The sequence below is a fragment of the Lissotriton helveticus genome, chromosome 6, assembly GCF_964261635.1.
Source record: "Lissotriton helveticus chromosome 6, aLisHel1.1, whole genome shotgun sequence".
Lineage (NCBI taxonomy): Eukaryota > Metazoa > Chordata > Amphibia > Caudata > Salamandridae > Lissotriton > Lissotriton helveticus.
In genome coordinates this window covers 884,288,311-884,313,002 of record NC_136067.1, presented here as the reverse complement: position 1 = coordinate 884,313,002, position 24,692 = coordinate 884,288,311, and the positions used below count along the sequence as shown (strand labels likewise).

The 24,692-nt window shown below is 45.4% G+C and overlaps 1 long non-coding RNA gene across 2 annotated transcripts in view; it reads left to right on the top strand.

The window, feature by feature from the left end:
* Positions 1–12,524, top strand: part of LOC144761574 (uncharacterized) — a 152,546-nt gene extending 140,022 nt beyond the window's left edge. The window contains exon 3 of one of the 2 annotated variants that reach the window (XR_013595793.1): positions 12,388–12,524. This is a non-coding gene — a long non-coding RNA (uncharacterized LOC144761574). The remainder of the gene's footprint in view (positions 1–12,387) is intronic. The other variant, XR_013595794.1, reaches the window with a different exon arrangement.
* Positions 12,525–24,692: the final 12,168 nt, after the last annotated feature.

Here is a 24,692-nt window from a genome sequence, read left to right as displayed (position 1 = left end):
TCTGGTATTACCGCCATGGACGGAACACCATGTGTTTTTGTGTAAATGGAAGCAAAGACTGTACCCCAAGTAACACAGTCCTCCACATGTGGTGCGATCCCCATTGGAAGACAGATAGTCAGAATTCTGTGTTTCTCAGTAGGGGTAGTATCCGGAAATACTGCCTCTATTTGAGTGATTTTTTGTGCTAACCAGAATGGAATTTGTTCCTTTTTAATGGGTACTTTACCTAGACAGGACTGTATGTTCTGTGGTGTGATCTTATTTGTGTTCCCCTGATGAGGGGTCAGCTGTGGAAGTTTAATAGCTGGTTGGACTGTTGAAGTCCGCATTATATACTGGACTAATTGTCTATGTATTTTAATCAGTTGTTTTAGCTGTACTAAAAGTTCTGGTATTGACATTTTTTCAATGTCTGGATGTGGTGTGTAGCTGGCTAGAACCGGCCACGTTGCTCCTGGTCTACCTAGTGGACCGAGCCTGGTGATGTGATCATTATGTTTTAGGGCGCCTTTAAACCAGAGCAGGTGCTCTTGGTACTTTAGTGGGATTTCCACCTCCTCGAAAGGAGTGTACTCATCCGGTGGTTCCTCTATTTTGTAATAGTGGAACTCCTTTGTTACAGCGTTTGCTGCTGGAAAGTTTATCCATGAATAGAATACCTCTGTCTGCCGATATTCATGTGCCTCAATTACAAATATGACTGTACCACCTCTCGATGTCAGTCCATTTTCTATAAGTTTTTAAGTTATAGTTTTTCTTATGCTGACCGGGATGAGTATTGCATCCGGGTCTTGCTGTAGGAGACTTGTGTCATCCACTAGGAGTTGAGCTGCTATTCTAGCTGTCTCCCTATCTTCTTCATTGTCTGACATTTTACTGACAAGAAGATTTTTGTTGCAGATCAGGTTTTCACGGAAACAAAGATTAGGTGCACAATATTTTGGAACACTGTATCCTTCAACGTTGAATAAACCAAAAAACCATACATAGGAGTCTCCTCCTACTATGTTTGGCGGATTTTTAACCTTTTACCCACTCCAGACGTCTTTGGAGTATTTATGGGAGAAAGGGTCTGTGTGAAAAAGCACGACTGAGTTACTCTAATGTCTTGCGTTCGTTTTATCGCCTTACCAAACGTTGGGCGCCATGTAGTGTAGTTCCTATTATCCCAATAGGCTCTGCGCATTGGAATAATATCTTCAATAGTATAGACGTAGGACAGAGGTTAACTAGGTCTTCTACTGACGATATTAGTTTTGTGTGCCAGCTAGCTCAGAGTTCACTAGAAACTTTCTCGAATAGGCGAGGAGGAGTTTAACCTCCCTGGAGAGGCAAGAAGGGATTTAGTTTCTGGCAACCATAGAACATGACAACTTTGCTCTCCCTAATCAGGAGTATATCTCCAGAGTCGTGTGAAAACAAAAGACAACTATTTTACTCAGTCAGTACGTGCATACTTAGTTCCACCAGATTGTAGAGAAAGAAGAGATGGGCGTGTTCAATAAAAGGTGTTATTTATTGATCAGTCTCTTTTTCTCATACAAGAGAAATGAATCGCTACAGTTGCAATACTTAAGGTTAAGTAAAGTGCATACAGTAAAAGCAGGATTATAAAATAATACTGTAAACGCATTGATATGGTTTCTTAGCCATATGATACTTTAAAATGGATAAAAGATATACATACATATATACATTGACTAATCGGACTCAACTGGTGCTTCTAACTACGCCTACCCCGGTGTACCTGACCTAAGCCTAATACGTGGGAGGGAGTAAGTAAGTAGCAGTTTAAGTTAAGTTTGTTTTGCCAAGAATCTGACTCAAGAATTATCTGTAAGGGGTTAGTCAGTTCAGTACCTGGGTTTTAGAAGGTAGGAGGGCTGGTATCTCTGTCTCAGGACTCGGTATCCCAATCACCCGCAAGGGCAAGTTGGAAACGCTGGAAGCTGGATTTCTCGGCAGGAGAAAAGGCAGCGTCTCTCTCAGCGCGTCAGGAGGGAGGGGCAGCGTCCGTGGGCTTCCTGCATCAGCTGGGCTCTCCGGCAAGTAGTCACTGCTCCAAGCTCATCACCACCGTGTCTTTGCTTAGGGCAGCGTTGGTATATTTATACCTGAAAGGTGCCGGGTTTGACGTAAGGATGGACATAAGACGTCAATAAAAGATGTCATTAAGAACTGGTCGTTCTTACATTCTTTACAGGAGTTCTCGAACGAAATCAAAACAATAGCAGCGGGGATTTCCCAGGTTTGCTGGAGGCTTGGTTTGTTTAGAGAACTCGGTGTGCTTTCTAGGGGGCTGGAGGAATAGTGCTTGCTTAATGTGACAGCATGCGCTATGACGGGTTTCTGTGCCGTTGTATGGATATTAGTGATTTATAACCAGACAAGGGTCAGAAATTGGAGTATCGATACAGGTCCTTAGATAAACACACTACAGTATCAAATGTCTGATTATGTACCTCCTGAGCAGCATGATTCACAGTATGCATGAGAATGCGTAGGATGGGGTAAGGAACCAGTTGAAGTGCCAGTAGATCAGAGGGGTCTTTATGTTACAGCACATGTTTTGGGCTCTACTGATCGGTTCCTGGTTGATACAGGAGCTACTCGTAGCGCTTTGTCCAAAAAATTGGGGTTCCGAGGGCTCCCCTGTCTGGCTCAACAATTACGTCAATAGGGTTCGATGGAACGCCTTCTGTTAGCCCACTATCGCAACCTCTTGCACTTTATGTAGATAAGTTTGCTGCACCATGTCCATTCCTACTCTCACCAAAAACTCCTGATAATATTGTGGGCCTAAACATGCTCAAATATTTTTGGGCCACGATACGGTGCTCCCCTGAGGGAGTACGTGTTATTCTGAATGATAATTATCCGCCAATGGAGAGGGTGTGCATGATTACCGTAGAGGCTGCACTGGCCTCTTTGCCTGAATCTTTGTGGGCCACGTCCGATACCGATGTGGGACAGATGATTATCCCTCCGGTGCACATCAGTGTAAAGGAGGGAGCTGTGCTGCTGCGCCTGCCTCAGTATTGGATATCACAGGAGGGGGAGGAGGCGCTTATACAGATAGTGCAGGATTTGATTAAAGTAGGGGTGGTTGAAGAAGTTCCATACAATGTGTGCAACAGTCCTATACTACCGATTTTGAAGAAAGACACTGACACCAGGATCTATCGATTTATTATCGACTTGAGGGAGGTTAATAAGATAGTGATACCTCAATACCCAGTGGTTTCTGATATCACGACACTCCTTACTCTGGTCCCGCCAACTGCAACAACGTTCTCTGTTATAGACTTGAAGAATGCTTTCTTTTCGATCCCTATTCACCCTGACAGCCGATATCTTTTCGGTTTCACGTTGAATAATAGATCGTATAGATTCTGTAGGGTTCCTCAAGGCTATACTGAGAACCCCAGTATTTACAGTCAGGCATTAAAACGACAATTAGACTCTTTTATCTTACCTGACGGTGTGGCGCTTATACAATATGTCGATGACATCTTGTTGGCCGCCGACACCCCTGAGCAATGTGAACAGTGCACTTTGTCCTTGCTTACCTTTTTGGCATCCCACAATCACAAAGTATCGAAAAAGAAACTGCAATATTGTAGACCAAAGGTAACCTACTTAGGTCACCTTTTTTCTAAGGAGGGGCGTGCACTCACACCAGATCGTATTCAAGCCATTTTAGACACACCAGTACCCTCCACGCAGAAAGACGTTCAAGCCTTTTTGGGTCTCACCTCCTTTTGTAGACAGTGGATATTAGGGTTTTCATATATAGTTAAACCACTGTTAGTTCTCCTGACAAAGGATACCCCAGTTCCCCTTCCATGGACAGATGAATGTGAGAATGCTTTTCAACAATTACGTCAGGCCCTTTGTTCAGCACCAGTGTTAGGTACCCCTGATTATACAAAGCCCTTTACATTGTACGTGCATGAGAGACATGGGTGCGCGTTATCAGTCTTAGTGCAGATGCACGCCGATAACCAGCAGCCTTGTGCATACTTCTCGGCAGTGCTTGATCCTGTTGCTCGAGCACTGCCTGGATGTTTTCGCTCAGTTGCAGCGACAGCTGTGTCAATACGTCAGAGTGAAGGGATAGTTTTATCTCATAAGCTATTGGTGTTGGTCCCCCATGCTGTTGATGCCCTTTTGAATCAGACAAAGACGCAGCATTTAACCAGTGCTCCTCTGACCGGATACGAGCTGACGTTGTTGGCTCCTCATATAACTTTGAAGAGATGTGCAACGTTGAATCCGGCTACGTTGTTGCCCTTTCCAGCGACTCAGCCTGAGGTGCAAGAGACACATGACTGTGTCTTTGTGACCGATTAACAGACAAAGGGTCGTATTGACTTACAAGATACGCCTTTTTCAGATGTGGATGGAGAGCTGTGGGTGGATGGGTCCTGTTTAAATTTACCAGACGGGACCACTTCTGCAGCATATGCAATTACCACATTACACACAATAGTGGAGACAGCACGCATACCACAGAAATCAGCTCAGGCAGCAGAACTGATAGCGTTGACACGAGCCTGTGAACTTAGTGCAGGATTATGTGTAAATATCTACACAGACAGCCGCTATGCTTTCGGAGTAGCGCACGATTTTGGCCTGCTCTGGAAGGAAAGGGGCTTTTTGACATCACATGGAACCCAGATAATGTATGGAGAATTAGTACAAAACCTTTTGACTGCACTAACGCTCCCTAGGAAGATAGCTATAGTGAAATGCAGGGCACACAAGAAAGTGACTGATAAAGTGGGACAAGGAAATGCTTTTGTAGATCGAGTGGCACGTGAAACTGCGATGCAGCCTGGCTCCACTCTGATGTATGTTGTGAAGTCACAAGCTGAACGGTGGCATCATGCTAGGGAAAAGGTATTAGAAATGCAAAAGACTGCTACTGAGAAAGAACGAGACCAATGGTCCAAAGATTGAGAAGTGGACGATGAGGGCTGTTGGAGGAATAAGCAGATTGATAGGTGGAAGTTACCCACAGCCTTTGTACAACCTATGGTTCAGATGGCACATGGGTTAGCACATGTCGGAGCTTCGGCAATTGTGAAATTGCTTACGCAAGTTTGGGAGCATCCAGAAATTGCTAGCACAGCTAAAAGAGTAGTACAGACCTGCATGATTTGTCTTAAATATAATCCAGGAAAAGGGACACGAACTCCAGCAGGAGGATTTGCAACACCCACTGCACCTTTTGAAGTACTGCAGATGGATTATATTCAGCTGGAACGCTGCAATAATCTGAAGTATGTCCTGGTTGTGGTTTGTGCATTCAGTAAATGGATTGAAGCATACCCTACTAAGGACAATACCGCAATGACTACTGCTAAGGTACTTTTGAAGGAATTTTTTCCTCGTTTCGGTGTTTGCAGATTGTTGTGGAGTGATAATGGGCCCCATTTTGTGGCGGACGTTATTAAGTATGTCCTGAAGGGATTAGGCATTATGCAAAAATTCCACGCAGTGTTCCACCCTCAATCAGCAGGGTTGGTGGAGAAATGCAATGGCACGCTTAAATTGAAGATCGCGAAAATACAGGCTTCTACTTCTCTGACTTGGCCAGATGCTCTGCCTTTGGCGTTGTTGTCTATCAGATCGGTACCACACTCTCCGACGGGCCTAATGCCCTATGAGATAGTTTTTGGGCGCCCCATGAATATATGGGGGGTGCCCAAGCCGAGTTCAGTGTATGATGTACCTTGTGTTCTAATGATGAATATTTGGCACAATTAACTGATAGCTTGGTTTCTATTCATCAACAGGTTCGAGAAGCGCTCCCTGATCGGTCCACAGGAGAAGGTCACAATCTCCGGCCTGGTGATTTCGTCCTTGTGAAATCTTTTGAGAGGTCGAGTAGTTTGGAGCCAAGATGGTGTGGCCCTGAACAAGTCCTCCTAGCCACGAGAACAGCAGTGCGAGTGACAAATCGCAGGAATTGGATCCATTCTATCCACTGTCGAAAGGTGCAACCTGATCTGGTGGAACCTGCTGTACTGACTGACCATCGAGATATCCTGACTACGGAGAGAGGCCGTGCTGTGGCACCTGACGATTCTGAGGAGTTCTTCCCGGACCAGACAACGCCTGCATCGAGAAGATACAATCTGCGACCAAGGAAAGAATCTGCAATTGTATGAGAAATTGTCAGAACGGTCCCTAGGTTAGTGAAACGGAGAGCCAATGAGGCAAGGGGGGGGGATCAGCCATGCATTAGAGTAGTGGCACCCGTCTTGGCCCGATGGTGAAGACAACAACGGCTACCTACGGGGTAAGAGTTCTGACAACACTTTAGTTTCTGGAAGATACTGTGTACATTTGCTCGAGATGGATGAAAGAAAGATTTTTGGTTCTATAGGGTTCATTTTCGTTATAGCAGTCATTGCTACAGTCATGTGGTTTGTTGAGGAGAAGGCTCCTGCCCGTGAACTGTATGTTGTTTCTACTCCAGTCCCTGATGAGCATTTTTTCTATACACTCCCATACCAGGAGTTGAAACATCGACAGTCATATTTGAATAACACCTTTATTCAGATGTTGCATCATACCCACGTTGCTACAAACGCCACAGATTGCTGGATATGTGGGATGATGCCAGCGCATCAAAAGAAAGGGGGGACACCGTTCATACCACTTCCCTTTTCTCACAATGGCTCTTGTAGAGCGTGGTACACTTTGCTTTTTCCTACAAGAAAGCCTACAGTAGGACGACTGATTTTCAAACTGAACAAAGAATGTCATCAAGATAAAGACGGCTATCCACAAGCCAACGGAACTATATGGGAGTGGGAAGAGTATCGACCGGACAATGAATCGACCCCTTATATCTTCACGAACACTAGAGACACTGTTGGGCAAGAGAAGTTTGTGATTTCAGTGGCCCAAGCACAAGCTGATTTATGTGCACAGAGTGTAGGCCACATTCCTGTAGGTGTTAGTGACTGTATTGTTGTATTGAACATTGATGGCCTGAATAACAGTACTTTCCTTGCTTCACATAACACCTATTTTGTATGTGGGAATAAGGGCTATTATCGATTACCAGCCGGATGGTCTGGAGTATGTTATGTATCGTTTCTTTTGCCACCTGTATTTTTGGCACCCGCCTCATATCATAAAGACTTGAAGTTGTTGAATAATGTAACTGTGAACAGATTTAAACGGACTTTATCCATAGATGATGTTGATCAGACGGACACCAGTCTGCAGCAGTACATAGATTTCAATTTAGGATTGTTTTTCTTTGTGGGAGCTGCTCTGAATAGCAGAAAGATACGACGATTAACAAGAGTGGTGGAAGCGGTTACCAATCAAACTGCTGCAGCTCTTGGGAACCTTACTGAAGAGCTACAAATTACTAGGATTGTTGCGTTGCAGAACCGGATGGTTCTCGACGTCATGCTAGCAGACCGAGGTGGAGCTTGTAGAATTATTGGGAGCAGCTGTTGTGTATTCATCCCAGACCATACTCCTTCTGTGTATAAAGCCATTAACAAATTACACAAGATTGCGGCTGATATACACCAAGAAAATGGATCTTGGACTTTCTCTGGGTGGTTCTGGACCTTGATTTCTACATGGGGTTGGAAGGTCCTCACTGGAGTATGTATAATGGTTGCCATATTATTCACCTGCTGTGTATGAATGTATTCAATGTAGTCCAATGATATGCTCGCTATGTGTCTCACTTTGTATGCTTAATAAACAAGCTGTTGCGGATGCTGCTCATAAGAAAACTATAACTAGAGAGATAGCGGATATGATGAGCATCGAAATAAACGATGAGTATTTAGATTATCCAAGAAAACCGAATGTCTTCAGCAAATGCTGAAAGGGTCGTCTGTTGTAAATAAAACAGCGATGATGTTAAGCATTTGGTGAAGACATTGCTATACTGTCTCATTTTAGTTTTCCCACTCATACTCGAGAATACGGCCGGACTCCATTTAGTTTCTGGCGTCCATCTTGTATGGTACACTTCGCCATGTGCTCGCCACGAGGCAAGTCCTACTTCACTGACCGTTACCCCTGGAGTTTGCCTAGCAACAGGCTATAAATAGTTCCAGCTAGCCTAGCGCATGCTCAGTATGTGTAACATCTGTTTCTGCTTAGAGGGGATTGGAATGTGCATTTGGTGTGCTTCATGAACCGTTAACTCCACCCATGTATCGATCATGTTTGAGAAATATCCATATATGGTTGTAAATCATACTCTTGAGCTGTAACCGCCCACTTATGAGCCCCTTCTTTGTATATAAAAGGGGACCACATGTCCGAGTTTTTTGTGCTACCTTGTACAATACTGTAGAGTGTTGTGTGGGCTGTTGTACCACCTTTAAAGGTTTATTAAACTATGTTTTTGTATTTCCAGTTTCCGTGCCAATTTCTTATGTAGTCTGAGGACTTAGTGTACAGAAGGGCGAACCCTTTTCGCACTCGCAGGCCTTGCTAAGGCCTGTATTCATCAGTACTGGGGTGCATGCACACAGGGGGCACAAGAGGTGCCCCCCTTAATGCACCCATTAGCGCAGAGGCACCAGGGGGCCCTGTAAGCCCCCTTTTTTTTCTCACCGCCACACTTTTCATGGTGATTGCACCGGCATGAACAGTGTGGTGATCAGGAAGCTTGTAATATTTTTGGTGGGACCGCAGCGGCGCCAGCAAGTATGTTGCAGGCTCAAGACCACTGAAACACCGCCAGGGATCAATGGTGGTTGGGGAGGTCCTAGGGAGGCCCGACAGCCCTGGTCATAATAGGGCAGTTGGAAGACCGCCACACCCCAGAATTATGGCTTGGACTGCCAGACTCGTAATGAGGCCCTAAGATATGGCTCTGGTTCTTATTCTTCCTAGGCCAACTGTCTTTGAGTCTGCCATGCACTACACACAAACCTTTGCACAACAGTGCAAGGTATATGCATAATGTCTAGCATAGGATTTGTACCAGAAAGTTTCTCTTCCAGTACAAAATACTATGCCTAGTTGTAGGTTAAAACTTTTCCCTAATCAGATGTGTGCTATACATTATAGCACACATCAAATGTTGGAAAAGTTATGAGAAAATTAAAACATGTCTCCTTTATAACGCCTGCCCCAAAGAGGCATTGTTATTATCATATACCTCCTAAAGCTCTTCAACATATGATTGATCTTATCCATCTAAGTGCAAACTCACTACTATTTGGAGACCTCCATGGTGAAGTTGCCACGCTATGCTGTTGAGGGTTTTAAGTACATATAATAAGTTTTCACATGGACTGCTATGCAAGAAGCTAATATTTCTTCCATTAACAAAACATGTAACACATAGTGAGATGCTAGTTCATCCATTATGTATACATAGTGGTAATTGGCAAGATGAACAGGATTCTTTAGGAGTGGGAGTCTTGTCCTCTTTTGACAGCTCCTGGGAAGCTACTTTGAATGAGGGAAACGTTGGCAATGACTATGGTGAGCAGCGGTGAGAGAACTTCTCCAAAGAGATCTTTGATGAAGGATCAGTGTAAGGCATCATGTTCAGAGCAGGAGGCTTTGAGCGATATGAAGTTGTTGATGAGGTCTGCAAGTGACACAGGTTTGAAAGATGACCAATAGAGCATGCTTCTGAAGGTTTGGGTGTAAGGAAAAATCAGTATTGGTTTTGTCACTGTGTTATATTCACTCTGTTTATTTCACTGAAGAATAGGTTGCTGGCATTGCACTTGACTGTGGAGTGTGGAATAGGAGAGCCGAGACGGAATTTAATGCACTGCGTAATTACCCTGAAGAACATTCTGCTTCTGGCAGATTCATTGATCTCATTAGTTTAGTACTTGGCATTGGCTGATGTGATGAGCTCTCTACGTGTTGTTGAGAAGAACTTTAACATGTGAGCTCATAGGGGTTCTAATTATCTTCCATTTTCTTTCCTGACTGAGGATAATGTGCTTGTTGTTGGTACGGTCATTGTATCACTGGGGCATGCTTGTACTTTGGGCATCAGGTGGAGTGTGAGTGTTAAAATGTTTTTTCAGAAATGCGTTGACGTTATTTTAAACAGTGTTTTACATCGGGCATTGTGTTGGCAGGGCATTAGATGAGTTTGCACATTAGGTTTATGGGCATGATGAAGCATGCTTCTACTAGAATGGGTGAGGGTTATATATAAAAAAGGATTAATTTTACTTTTTTCCATCTTGTGCAGGGGTGGCGTCCAGTCGTGAAATGCACCCTTTCTCTCTTGAGCCAGATTGATGTCCTTATGTTATTGGGTGTCCTGGCACCCACCTATTTTGGAAGCACTGGTGCTCCCTCAATGGCCCCACCCGCCACATGCCCCCACTAGGTGTGGCAACAGAAGTGCTTCAGCTGCCACCCCAATCAGAGATCTAATGACATCAGAGCACTCATGGCACGCCAATGTCATCCGATGGTGCTGGAGAAGTATCAGAAGCAATTTGCTAAAGGAGAGCACCTCCTAAAGGTGAGTCCCTCTCTGGTGCTTTTTAGCAGAACAGACACAGGGGGAAGGGAAAGACTTTTACTTTCCCCTAATGTCTGTTTGTAGTGGTTTGCTGCCACACGATCGTGGTGAGGCCGCTATCATGGACAGGAATCCATTACACTAGACCACCAGGTTATTGTTGTTTGTTTGGGGAGTGGCCCTTTAGGTAATGATTGCTCCCCTTGGGGGGCAATAATTTAGCCATGTCTCGGCTCCCTGGTTATTTCTGAAAACTAGACACCCAGGGGAGTACAGAGTGGTGTGCCTCTTGTGGATCCCCAAATGTTTTCTTACCCTCAATACCCTACAAACCTCCAAATTTGACCAAAATTGCACATTTTCCTTGCATTTCTGTGATACATTCTTCACGAATCAGAAGGAATCCAGAAAATTCCTACCACCCAGGGTCTCGTCACTTGTCCCAATAATAATGCTGCCTCACTTGTTTGTCTAAGTCTAGTGCCTGCAAGAGGAACTGATCAAACTAACATCAATGGGAGTCCTCACAAAGGGACACTCATTGACATTGGTTTGATCTTTTCCTGTCATCGGCATTAGGCCCAGTCACATAAGTGGGGTAGCGTTTTTATTGGGATACGTGGGAGAATGCTGGATGGAAGAAATTTCGTGACTTCCTCCTGCTGATTCCATAAGTTTATGTCACAGAAATGCAAATAAAATGCTCAATATTAGGCAAAGTTTGAGGTTTGAAAGGACTACTAGGTGGAAAAACCTGGTGGGAGCTACACAAGTCACCCCACCCTGGATTCTCCCATGTGCCTAGTTTTCAAACATGTCCAGGTTTGCTAGGTTTCCATAAGTGCCAGTTGAGCTAGGGCCCAAAATCCACAGCTAGGCACATGGAAAACCAGGGTCGGTATTCAGTGGAAGAATGTGGTGTCCATGTTGCATTTTGGGCCCTCTCTGATCACAGGAACTAGGCCTACCCACACAAGTGCAGTACTATGTTTATCGGAATAATTAGGGGAATACAGTACAGTAGAACAAGTGTTATTACCAATTGTATTTCCCTCCATTTGTTCGTTCCAAAAGTAAGCCAGTGTGTAAGAAATAAGACATTTTGAAATGTGTCCTCTAATTTACATGCTAGCATGGGTACCTACAAATTGAAAGATTTGCAAATATTTACTGCTTCTAAAATTCATACTTTATGCCATTTTCTGAAATACATAGGTTTCTTTGATACCTATTTTCCAGACTTCATAATTTACCATATTAATAGCTCTATACCTGGTGTACAATGAAAAACCACTGCAAGGTGCAGCTCAGGTATTGGTTCTGGGTACCTCGAGTTCTTGGAAAACCCACAAACTCTATATATCCTTGCAACCAGAACGGTATAGCAGATGTAATGGCTTATTGCTTTTGTAAATCCCCCATCGTGAGAAGAAGTTACAAATGAGAACGTTTTCGCAAATGGAAATTTTTTCCTGCTAATTTTCAATATTTATTGTATTTCAACAGTTAGTTTCCTTGGAGAAACCTTGAACCATCTAAACAAATGAACCCTTGCTGAATTTGGAATATTGTCCACTTTTCAGAAATCAATGCCTCTCCAGGATCACCCATGATTTTCATAGCGGTTTCCACTGCAAACTGGAAGTAGGTTGATAGCACAAAATTTATGAAAAATGGGCTACCTCTTTTAAAAATGCCATCAATGGGGCAGAAAAATAGTTTTTGATTTAGTTCTGCATGTTCCTGGCAGCCGGGAGAATGTTGACTGCAGCACAGCAAACCTTTTTTTGATGCCATTTTAGAGAAAAATACACTTTTTTGCTGAACACTTTTTTCTATTTCCCCCAAAAGTCAAAATGTAACTATATTTTATCTATTTTCTTTAGAATCCCCAGGATGTTGGACAAAGAGGACATTGATCGCCTATGTGGAAAAAACGTATGGAGACCTAAGTGGAAACTATCCGAAAGAGGCAAAAAAAGCCTTAACACTGAGTGGGAGTGAGGGTGTGGGGGTGGCCGAGGGGGAGGACCAGCAGCAAAAGGTTTTATTAGCGATCAAAATAAAAACATGTATAAAATACCTCTGTTTGATCTTTACCCTAGTCAGACACTTATTAGTGGCATATCTTGGGATGTGGCTTGTTATATATAACCAAAATTAATATTTTTGTTGTTATGAAGCAAATAACAATATAGCAAAAGAAGTTAAATAAAGTGTGAAATAAATTGAATAAAAAGAAACAATATGGCATTGACCTTATCTGTGAAAGCATCTATCACACAATCTATACCCATGTATTTCATGTCACTCTGTCTCTGAGCATTGAAAGTCATAGATATCTAGCTTGACAACAATACAATTAAAGTGCCGATAAAAATTACGTTTAAAAAACTGTTTCCTGTGCATGTGCTCTATTTGCCTAAATTTCATGATACTATAGGACTACAGTATATGTAATAAATCAGTATTCTATCCCTTGCAGAACCAGCATCTGTCCTCCTCTCGCCTGCTTCTAGTACCAATACGGATGAATTTGAATTGAGATTTTTGTCTGGCATCTTATAACTTACCTTAGAAGGAAATACCTAGTTATCCTGCTCATGGCTTATTTGTATTGCAGCACAGTCTCCCAGACAGAGGATTTTTCTCTATCTGATTGTAACATTCGGCAAATGTATGTGTTATTCTAATTAAGCAACAAACCACTTCCAATTCTTTCTGCTTCATAGTAACTTTCTTCAAATAGCTTGACATTTGAACTTTGCATAGGTTTGGACGCCAGAAAGCTTTTCAATGTAGAAAATCTGTTTAAATCAATAATTTCTAAAAGTATAGTTTGCAGATTTTTTTTCAGCAAAGCTTTTGTGGTAAGAAAGTTCACTACTAAATGTGCCTGTGAATTCATGTGACTTCATACACAATGTGTAACTGCATAGGAGAAATGAAGCCCACTGTTCGGAAAAGACGCATTGCTATGGACCTCAGCCTACTGGGCAGCCGAACTACAACAGACATCCAACCCATCTGACCAGGACAGGAACTTAGGAGCAGTGGTGTACTCTCACTTGTTGATGACCAGCCAGATCAACATGGCTGCCTCGTCCTGTATCCACTCCCTCAAGCTACTCTGAAAACCCCTTAGATGGCTCTAGATCAACTCACAAGGAACTGCCACACAACCCCAATGACCAACAAGCTGGACCATGGGAATGAACTCTAGAATCAACTCATATCTCCCCAAGAGACTCCTGATCATCAAAATACAGCAATTGGGTTCTTGCTTAAAATCCCATACTGCACCCATAACTCCATACTTCTCAAAGACTTCCACTGTCTCTCTGTCCACACACAAATGTGCACTCTTCAAGCTCTTCACACACATACAAAGCCCTACACAATCAAGGCCTCACATAGCTGAACAGCCGCATCAGTTTTCAGACCCCTAACTAAAACTGCCACCAGGCCAATCTCCTGTTCACCCAAGTCAAAGCATCTGTAGAGCCAAAGCGAAAAGGCATACATTCTTTGCCCTGTCCCACCAAAGCCTGGAACAACCTTGTCCTGCACATCAGATCCACCAGCTTCGTCTTTGATTTCCACAAAAAACTGGAAACCTGCTTCCTTTGGCTGTGCACAGCGGGAGTTGGCCACAGGGCTTTGCCTGCCACTAGGCTCAGTGGCCAAACCCCCAGCAGACTGGCAATCATATACCATGCACAGCTTTTGTGGTGCAGCATAGAGTTGGTGTTTGGGCCCGGAGGCCCCATCTTCTGGGGCCAAAATGTATATATTAAGTAGAGGGGGCAAGTAGTCCCCTCCCCAACCCTTAATTGCCCCCAGGGATCCTAACCCTCAGGGCCAGTTCCAATAAAAAGTGCCCACTTCCCCAAGCATTAAAAGCATTAACAGGCCCTGGGGACCCTATCCAGGACAAAATACATTTAAACAGGGGAGTAGGATGTGCAGCCCGCATCCTCGAGCCATAATAGGCCCAAGAGATCACATGCTCCGGGCAAATCATGGCCCACCAAACCTTCTTGGGCCCCAGGACCACGTCCTTGGGCCAAATTCTAAGGGGAGGAGCCATGTGGCTCCCCTCCCGAGCCTCATTAGGCCCTGGGGGTCCCATTCCACAGGTCCAAACCAATACAAAAGTGGAGAAGGCTTCGTGGCAGCTCTCACCGTGCCTTCATAGTCCCCAGGGATTCCACCCCCTGGGCCTTTTCTTTGGTTAAATTGGGAGAAGTGCTTCATGGCCCCCCTCCCGTACCTTATCACGTCCTGGGGACCCCATCCCCAGGGGTCAAGGCCAAATTAAAAGGGGAGTTGGGCATGTGGCTTCCCTCCCTGAGCCTTCTTGGGCATGGTGACCCCATTTTGAGTGGCCAAATGTTATAAAAATGGGGAGGAAAAGTGCATTCTCTCTCCTTGAGTCTTGATAGGCCTGTGGACCTCATACCCCAAGGCTGTACCTGTTTCAAAAGGGGAGGGGTCACGCAGCCCCCCTCCCCAAGACTATTTTGGTTCTAAGTAGTCCATCCCTTGGGGCCCGCATCAGTTTTGGGCAAGTGCCCCAGACCCACTAGGAACACCCTCAGATCAACATTTTGGGGGCTTCGGGGCAGCCCCAAGTACCCCAGAGCCCCAGTCGGCAACCTGCATGATGTGGGAGCTGGCATTGCTCCAGTTGGAGGAAGCAGCTATTTATGCAGCTCCCTCCAGGTGGGCGGAATCTGTTGTGCTTGTTCTCTTCCCACATCAGTGCAGATAGGGAAATATATCACAAGTCTGCATCCAGCTGGGAGGAACATTTATTAAGCTCCCGCGGCTGGCAGCAGACTTAGTGTTTGCTCCGGTATGGTGAGGGATTTGAAAATGCTGTTGCCAGGCTGGAGAAACACATGTTTCCCTGCCCACAGTAGGGCGGGTAGGGAAACTACATTGTCCAAGAAATGGACTCCCGGGCCACAACAAGTGAGCACACTTGTGCCCTAAATTAACTATAACTGGCACACCCATCATGCATTGTCTTGTCATCATAGCTGTCTTTTCAGATGTTGCAAGGGTGATATCAATGGTGTCATAGAATATGTCAAAAGTGATGTAATAGAGGCTCGGAGAAGGTGGCTGCATACCCATCCCCTAAATATAAAAACAGCTCAAGAGGATGGGGTCTCCGGGGCTTCATAAATACTCTGGGGAAACTGCCACACCCCCTCCCCAAAATAATTAAGTTTGCCGACCACTCAGGCCATGGGCCACCTCAGGGGCTTATTTTAGAAAAGGGCAGGTGCCAATCCTTTTTTAAAATTTTGTTTGGGTCTAAGGATCCATAAATCCTCTAAGGATCTCAGGACTCAATAAAAAAAAAATGTTGTCACCTAGGCCTAAGGGGGCAGGTTACCCCTACCCCACCCCACTATTGTTTAAAAAATAAAACATTGTAGGAGGGGGAACTGAGTCCTAAAATAGCTGCTGTCACATCTTTGTTGATGCAGTGGCAGCCAATCAGATTGTCGCTTTTGATCTGTCTGGTCCATGGATCCTCCCTGGCCTCATATATACATACATTTTAAACCTGAATTTCTCAAAAACTACTGATTGGATTTCCCCCAAATCACAAAATGCATGCATTTTGGACCATGATCAAGGCAATGTGTGTCATATTTGGTGTAATTTTGTGCAGCCGATAGACAAGTAGATCAATATGTCCACCAGTGAGAGGCGAAACAAGCGTATAACACCTATCCTGACTGCAAACAGCCCTCTCTTCTTACTGCTCGCAGTCAAGATGAGTGCCTCATTTCATTCTTTATTATCCGTATGTGCTTCAGAATGTTTGTTTTGTTATGAATTGAACTTACTGGCTTAAGGCGTGTTCTTTGTATTTCGTGTTGTCTCTACGGCGCGTCTGTGTGGAATCTTTCACTCATGGCAGCTTTGGTCTACCCCAACGGTCGAATTGGTGGTGTTCTTCTCCTAATGCTTTGTGCAGCATTTGACAGTAGTTGGTGCCTCTCCTGACAGCTTCAAGAATGTTTTATATATTCATTCTTCCTTTATATAGCGGGAGCACTCGTTCACACTCTCTGCTTCACTCCCAATTACTGTGCCTCTGATGACCCTCCCGGGGCGCGGCCTATTTCGACGGTCACTCCCTTCCCAGTTCTACCTCATGGCAGGCCTCTCCCTCTGGGAGTGTCTGAGGCTGAATCTTCGTTTTGCCTGTATTTCATTCACCCTTTACTGCCTTAGTTTATTTCTTTCACTATTTCCAGTTCCTTATTCTTGCTAACTATATAGCAAGAGGATTCAGTGGTTTATACTCATGATGACCCTGATGCTGAGATATTTTGTTAAAAACTAGATGATTTTATTCAGTCATCAATACAGCAAGCAATGAATGCTTCTACAGATAAATTGTAAAAAATATTGAGAGCACAGTTGTAAAATATAATGTAAAACAATGTATTGGCCCAATCTGCAGGTAAAACAGAAAGCGTATAATAGTCTCTACAAAAAATTCCACTATGCCTAAGGAGTCCCTTGCAAAGGGAAAAGTAAGATCTGGCACTACAACCAATAGTGCTTCAAAGGTTAGTGAGGTTACCTCACATGTGTCTGAGGACAACGTTACTCCAAGGCCTTCGTCTCAGGAGGAGTTTCATGCTTCTAAAGACGTTATTGCTTTAACAAAAATTTTAATTTCCACTATTCATGATGCAGACTTTGACTCTTTCTATCCCAACACTGATGATGATGTTGGAGCTGATGGCTCTGAACTTTAGCTGGGGCCCAGGCAAAAGAAAAAGAACATTTCATCTCCCAAACCTGATCTTTTTGATTCAAAGCTATTCTAGATAGCGAGGGTATTCCTATGTTTGACCCTATGTGTATTCATTACCCAGATTCCACTGAACGATTCTTGGCGGACCATGTTAGGGAATATATTTCAAGCAGACTGTGTTTTCCTTTAGATAAACAGACCAGGGCAAAACTGAAATGGGAATGCCCAGGACCATCTTTACCTCACAACATTATAGCTACTCCGGTTATAACCCCAACATGTTCACCTTTTTCTCCAAATTTGGAAAGGATCCCAGGAAAGGGGGTGATAAAGCTTGTTCCACAACCCAAAATAAATTGTTTTATATGGTTGGTACATTTGCTCGTATTTTTGATCAGGCTGAGTCAGTCGTTAGATAATTATCCACTTGATGGTGAAGAGTTATCCATGTGGGTCTAGAGAGCATTTTGCTTACTAGGAAAGGCCATTTCTTTCATCACACACGAAATTTGGCACCAACGGATCCTGGAGTTAAGGCTGATGGTCTTTTATTTGGTGATTTCTTTATAAAAGAATTAAGTAAGTACGTGAACACATGTGCTTACATAGATCACAGCCATCTTTAAAAGTATTTGAATACCGGTTATTGCTAGGGGCGGCAGAGGAAGGAACCTCTTTGATGGCCGTGGCTTCAGATGTCAATATTCCAGAGGCTTAATTCCCAAGAGTTCAAACCCAGTTCTACCCACAGGGGAACAGAAGTTTCAGGAGCAGAGGGCAAATAAATTTACGGACTACAAATACCACAGGTAGATCTTCTTTCTTCACCTCTTTCTGTGGGTGTTGTCTCAGATTCTATTTCTTCAAATGGCAGTCTATCACCTTAGATCCCCGGGTATTGGATGCCATTCAGGGTTATTCAATAGAACTTTTTTCCACTCCTTTTCAGTTTCAGATCCCAACTCCTCTGCGGTTCTCTCTCGATATGGCTGTGCTAATAACACAAGAGATATCCTCATTGCTTCAGAAAAGGGCTATTGAAGAGTCTCTTCTCCATCCAAAGTGATTCTTGAGTTCTCTCTTTCTAGTTCAAAAGAAGAACAAAAAGATGAGACCAGTCATCAATCTCAAACAGTTCAATCAGTTTGTAGTCTATTGACACTTCAAGAGGTAAACTATTGTCCAACTCGTGGACTCTTTACTCCAAAACAGCTGGATGGTCCGTCTAGATCTGCAAGACGCATATCTAACCGTACCTATTCATCCATCTTCCAGGATGTATCTTCAATTCCAATGGCTGGTAAAAACCTATCCTTTCACCTCCCTACCTTTCAGGCTTTCTTCAGCTCCTTGGTGTTTTACAAAGATCATGAGACCTGTGGAAACTTTCCATTGATCTCAGGGGTTTCATCTCATAATATACCTGGACAATATTCTTCTTATGAGCCAGAGTCCCTACACTCTTCAGGGTTAGTTCCAAACAACATGTTCTTTGTTGCAAGACCTAGGTTTTTTAATCAATTTACAAAAATCAATTCTTACTCCTTTCCGTCAAATGGAATTTTGTGATTTTTCTCATCAATTCCGAATCAGCAACACTTCATCTACCACTGTCCAAGGTCAAAGTGATCAAGACTGAAATTTCACACACTCCCTTTCAGTCTTCCAAATCTCTAATTACGCTGGCTAGAATTGTGGGTCTACTTTCCTCGTAAATTCAGGGCCTCTTCATTATCAAGGTCTCCAAAGACTCAAAATTCATCACCTAAGTCAGGGTCTTTCCTATGTCGATCTAGTACTTCTAGGTCCCGCGTCTCATATGGTGCTTCAACGGTGGATATACCATTTCTATGCCAGGAATGGCAGGACAATTTTTGTCTCAGCCCCAGATCTGCTATTAGAATATGCAAGCCTGACATGTTAGGGCATCTGATGTGGACAGATCTCAACTGGTGGCGCATGGTCGTTGACGGAGTCAAAAATGCACATAAACTTTTTAGAGCTTCTGGCAGGCTCCTCTGCAATTCAAAGTTTTACCAGTACATAAATCATTTGGACGGCACTTGATCCAAGCCTTTGGTGAAATTAGCAAAAACCTTTTGGGAGCTTTGTCTTCAGTGCAGTATCTCTATCCAAGCAGAATACCTTCCAGGTTCTCTCGATACCATTGTACACTGCCATTCTTGTTTCCTTCAGGACTACAGCGATTGACGCTTACATCCCTCTAGTCCATTCACCACAGGTGGGGATCCTTTCACATAGATCTGTCTGTATCCAGGCTCAATACACATCTTCCCCTGTTTTACAGCTGGAGACCAGACCCTGTAGTGTTAGCAACAGATGTTTTTCTCCAGGATTGGTCCCAGAACATAAGCTATGCATGTCCTCCTTTCATTATGATCAGCAGAGTTCTAGCCTAGATCAGATGGCAAAGAGCTATCTATTCTAGTCTTAATGACCCCCATTCTGGCAACCTCAGGTCTGGCTTACATCCCTTCTCGGGCTGTCCATGGAACATACCATCCTTCTTTCAGTGTTTCTAGATTGCCTTCTAGATCCCCATGGGCCCAGACATCCTCTTGTCCTCAGCAACTGACTTTCTCTTTTTTTCTTTTTAAATATTTTTATTGTGGTGATCGTCAAAAAAAACAAAAGTATCATTTACGTCCGCGCACAAGCAGGTCTAAGGTGAAAAACAATATTCAGGTCAAAATATAATACACAGCCATTCAGTCCACACCCCTGAGGTCGGACGGCATACCGATGAAGCAGATCAATAATGAAAACAAACCTAAGCCTGCATTGAGCACCGAAAGGGTAACTGCACCACTTTTTTGTTTTTTATCAGAAACAAAACTTAAATACATAAATCCAGCAGAGAGAATCAAATAGCATACAGTCCGTCCCATGGGTCCAGCTCGGACTATTGTTGTTTCCATCGCCTTAGGAGCTTATTAATATAAAAAGCAAAATCAGGGGACTATCACAAGTGTCATTAAATTTAACAAACCGCATTCGAATCAAGCCTGTTACCCTTTAGTGTACACGTCTACCCCCGGGTCTCTCACGGGGCAGTGCCAGTTCGACTGTAGGAGAATCACACAGTTCGCCACAATAGGCATTCCAATGTCCCCATTTCTTGTCCCATGTCTTTGGGCAACCTCTTATCTTATACACGGTCTTCTCAGCAATCATGCACCGATCCATTTCAGCCACCCAGCCCACCACCAACAGCCTGTCCGGGGATCCCCACTTTATTGCTATAGAGCGTTTGGCGAGCAGATAACCCAGCGCCGCCCACTGTAACTCCTGGACACTCAAATCATTGGCCCCCCAGATGTTAAGGACACATTCCCTAGGCGACGGGGAGAGTGGTTTACCCAGGGATCTGCTCATTTTACTAAGCGTACCTCTCCAGAATCGCTGTATCACTGGGCATTCCCATAAGATGTGATAAAAGGTGCCAGGGAGTCCACAACCACGTATGCACAGTGTGTCTGGGCGCCACCCAATTTTAGCTAGGGTAAGGGTAGACATGTACACTCTGTGTAACACCTTCAGTTGGATCAACCTAAACCTGTGACAGATAGCTGACTCCCTCGGGGACCTTAATGGCGACCGCCAGTCTTCCTCATCTAAAGGACCCAGGTCGACCTCCCATTTGGTCCGCAGTGATAGGAAGGGATCGGGGAGAACGTTGCAGAGCTTACGGTAGGTAAGGGAGATGGCCTTCTCAGGAAGAGGTTCTGATAGCAACCTGTCCTCCAAAGGGGAGGTCTCAGGTATGGAGGTGAGGTCTGGGACAGCGGCCTGGATGGCGTGTGTGATTTGCAGGTATCTGAAGAATTCAGTGGGTGCGAGGGCATATTTAGCTTGGAGGTCACTAAAGGTCAGCAATTTACCCTTGTGGACAAGGTCCCCCACCTCAGAAATCCCAATCATGTCCCACCTGTCGAAGCCCCGGAGGAAGCAGAGGGAACCCAGACTTTGTGTAGACCACAGAGGCGTGGCCGTAGTAAGCCTGTCAGCCCATCCCAGTCTTCTATTGGCCCTGTGCCAAATGTCCACTGTATGCGCCATAGGTCCACATATCTAGTTCTAGTTGGTTTACTGTAGAGGGCCCCCAAATAGCCCTCTCTCCCGGTCTGACATCTGTCTAATAGGAAGGCCGGGTTCAGAGGCGAACCATGTACCCAGTGGTTGACCGCTACCAGCTGCGACGCCCAATAATAAAGGCGGAGGTTGGTCAGGGCGATGCCCCCATCGTACCAGCCCTGAAACAACTTGCAGAGGGCAATTCGAGCGGCTCCCCCATCCCTTAGTAGCAGTCGGAGCTCGCTTTCCACCGTCTTGAAATATGAGTCCGGTATTGGGAAGTGGCAGTTCTGTAGGACATACAGGAACCGCGGAAGCGCCAACATTTTAAACAGCGCCGCCCGGCCCGGGAGAGAGAGCGAGAGTGACCACCAATGAGTGACATCGCTGCGAAGCCTACGCAGGGGGCCCAGCAGATTACGGTCATAGAACTGTTTGAAGTCGGGTGTAATATAGACACCGAGATACATAAAACCTTCCATTGCTATTGTGATAGAGAACCCTCGAGGCTAGCAAGGCGGTGGACCATGCAACATATACAACACCGATTTAGCCCAATTTATAGCGTATCCTGAATATTTCCCGAAGTTGGTAAGAACCTGACACAGGCTATTAATGGAGGACCGTGGGGATGACACATATATCAGGATGTCGTCTGCATAGAGAGAGATCTTGTCCACAACATCTTCGTTCCAGTGTAGGCCTCTGATAGAGACATTGGTGCGGACCCAGTGAGCCAGAGGCTCTAGGGTGAGGGCGAACAACAGGGGGGACAGGGGGCAGCCCTGCCTGGTACCTCGATGAAGGGGAAACCTCCGGGATGTGTAATTATTAACCCGGACCTGGCCCAGGAGGTCCGTATACAGAAGATGCACCCAACTAATGAAGTGGTGGCCAAAGCCAAAGCGGCGGAGGAACTCGAACAGATATGGCCATTTGATCGAATAAAACGCCATCGCAGCGTCAAGGGATAAAATGGCAGCGTCTTGTTGTATAATGGACTGGCGGCTCATCACGTTATGCACTCTTCGGAGGTTCAACGCCGTGTTGCGGCACGGAAGAAAACCAGACTGGTCGTCGTGTATCAGGGAAGGGAGTACTCGGAGAAGGCGAGTCGCTAGTAGTTTAGCCAGGACCTTGGCCCCTGCGCTGATCAAGGAGATTGGGCGATAAGAGCTGCAGTCAGTGGGAGGCTTGGTGGGTTTGAGGATGACCGCGATCGAAGCCAGTCTTTGGTCAATTGGGAGGACCCCAAGCTCTAGGCTCTCCGTAAACATATTCAGGAGATGAGGAATGATGTCAGGGACCATTCCCTTCAGGAATTCAACAGGGACTCCGTCGGGGCCCATAGCCTTGCTGGAGTTAACAACGAATAATGCCGTAGTGAGCTCTTCAGCCGTGATGTCGGCGTCCAGGGCCAGCCGATCCGAGTCTGAAATGGTCGGGAGGCGCATCTCCTCCAATAGTTGTCCGGATTCAGTGGACGAATAGCCATCGCCAGCTGTATAAACCCTTTCCGGTTGGTCGGCAAATGCCTCCGCAATATCCTGCGGGTCCACCACCACGGATCCATCTGGTCTAGTTATAGACGACACCCACCTAGATCCCTGGTCTCGACGCTCCAGCCACGCGAACATCTTGCCTGCACAATCTCCAAACTCATAGACCCGATGGCGTGTATGGAGCAACCGTGCCTGTGCCCTTTCCTGTGCCAGCACCTTATAGACCAGTTGTTGGGCACGGAGACGAGCAGCAGTGGTATCAGATGGTGCAGCGGTATGAGACGCCTCAAGGCTGATCAGATCAGTTTCCGACTGCATGATCTGCTCGTTATGTTTACGCAGATAACCCGTCTTGAGAGCTAGTGCCTCACCCTTCACCACTGCCAAGTATGCCTCCCAAGCGTGACCGCCGAGTCCACTGAGCCAACATTTTCAGCAAAATAAAGTTTGGTGCGCTCCTGCAGCGCCTCTCTGATGTCTGGGATCTGCAATAACCAGGGATTAATAACAATGGGACCCCGCACTACCTGACGATTGTAAGTTAGGTCCACCATGAGTGGCGAGTGGTCGGATATACCACGAGGGAGACCCCGCGGGCGGACAAAGCAACCGACGTCCGCGTTAGGGCAAAATAGATAATCGATTCTAGACATGCTATTGTGTGCATTAGAATAGTGTGTAAAATATGGTGTGTCTGGATAGTGGCGGCGCCAGATGTCCTCCAGTCCTAAAGCATGGGCAAAGTCAGCCAGGTCCGAGCTCTGAAGGTGCGATCCCCTCTTGGGCCTGCGGTCCAGGTCGTCACACATTGTGATGTTAAAATCCCCTCCAATTATGAGTGTAGCCCGGGAGAGGCTCAACAATTGAGCACCTAGTTCCTTAAGGGAATCTCGTACTAACGTTGGTGGAAGGTACGCAGAGATGATGTTCAAGGGACGCCCCTCTCAGGTGGCCTCCACCAACGCAAAGCGGCCTAGAGGGTCAGCCCAGCTCCATGAGTGAGTGAGTGCAAGAGTCTTCCTAACCAAAATCCCAGTACCTCGGGACCCCGAGGTGAACCCCGCGTGGACCAATAATTTATATCCCCCTATCTGGAGCGCCTGACAAGTATTGCCTACCAAGTGCGTTTCTTGCAACAGGAGAATATTAGGGGAATGACGCCTGAGAAACTGGAGAACTACACTCCTTTTGATTTTGTGACCCAGACCATTGACGTTCCAGGAGAGGATAGTAAGGGTTCTAGAGAGTAGCTGTGTCATCACGGTGGAATTGGAGGACCAAATAGGAGGAGCGTCCAGGGAGGAATCTCCCGTGCCGGCTAGGCCCTGGGACACCTCAGAGCATGGGACTGAATGGATCATGTATTTCCCGGAAACCAGGGAACAGCCAAAGCAACTGGCTCTTCAATAAGGGACCGTGGACAGACAAAAGAGCATGACTAAAGAAGACTCTGCTGAGGATACAAGGATAAATGAGAAGGACTATGTGACCAAAGAGAACTCTGCTAAAGACAAAAACGAAGAATAATACAGCAACAAAACTTTGCCAACCCCTCCACCCCACACCCCTCCCCCCACCCTGCTTCCCTGCCCACGGATTCAGAACTATCCACACCCCAACTAGGCAGAGCACCTGTCGCCCTCCCACTCCTGATCCGGGTACTGGGTGAGCCGTCAGCGCCACTTGCCCGACCCAAAGAACCAATGTAAATAGCATACATATGTAAGACCACAGCTTAAGTTCTGTGCAACATTCACATAATAGAAAAGTTACTTGTCAGTCAGCTGGTGTGGCCCGATCGGGG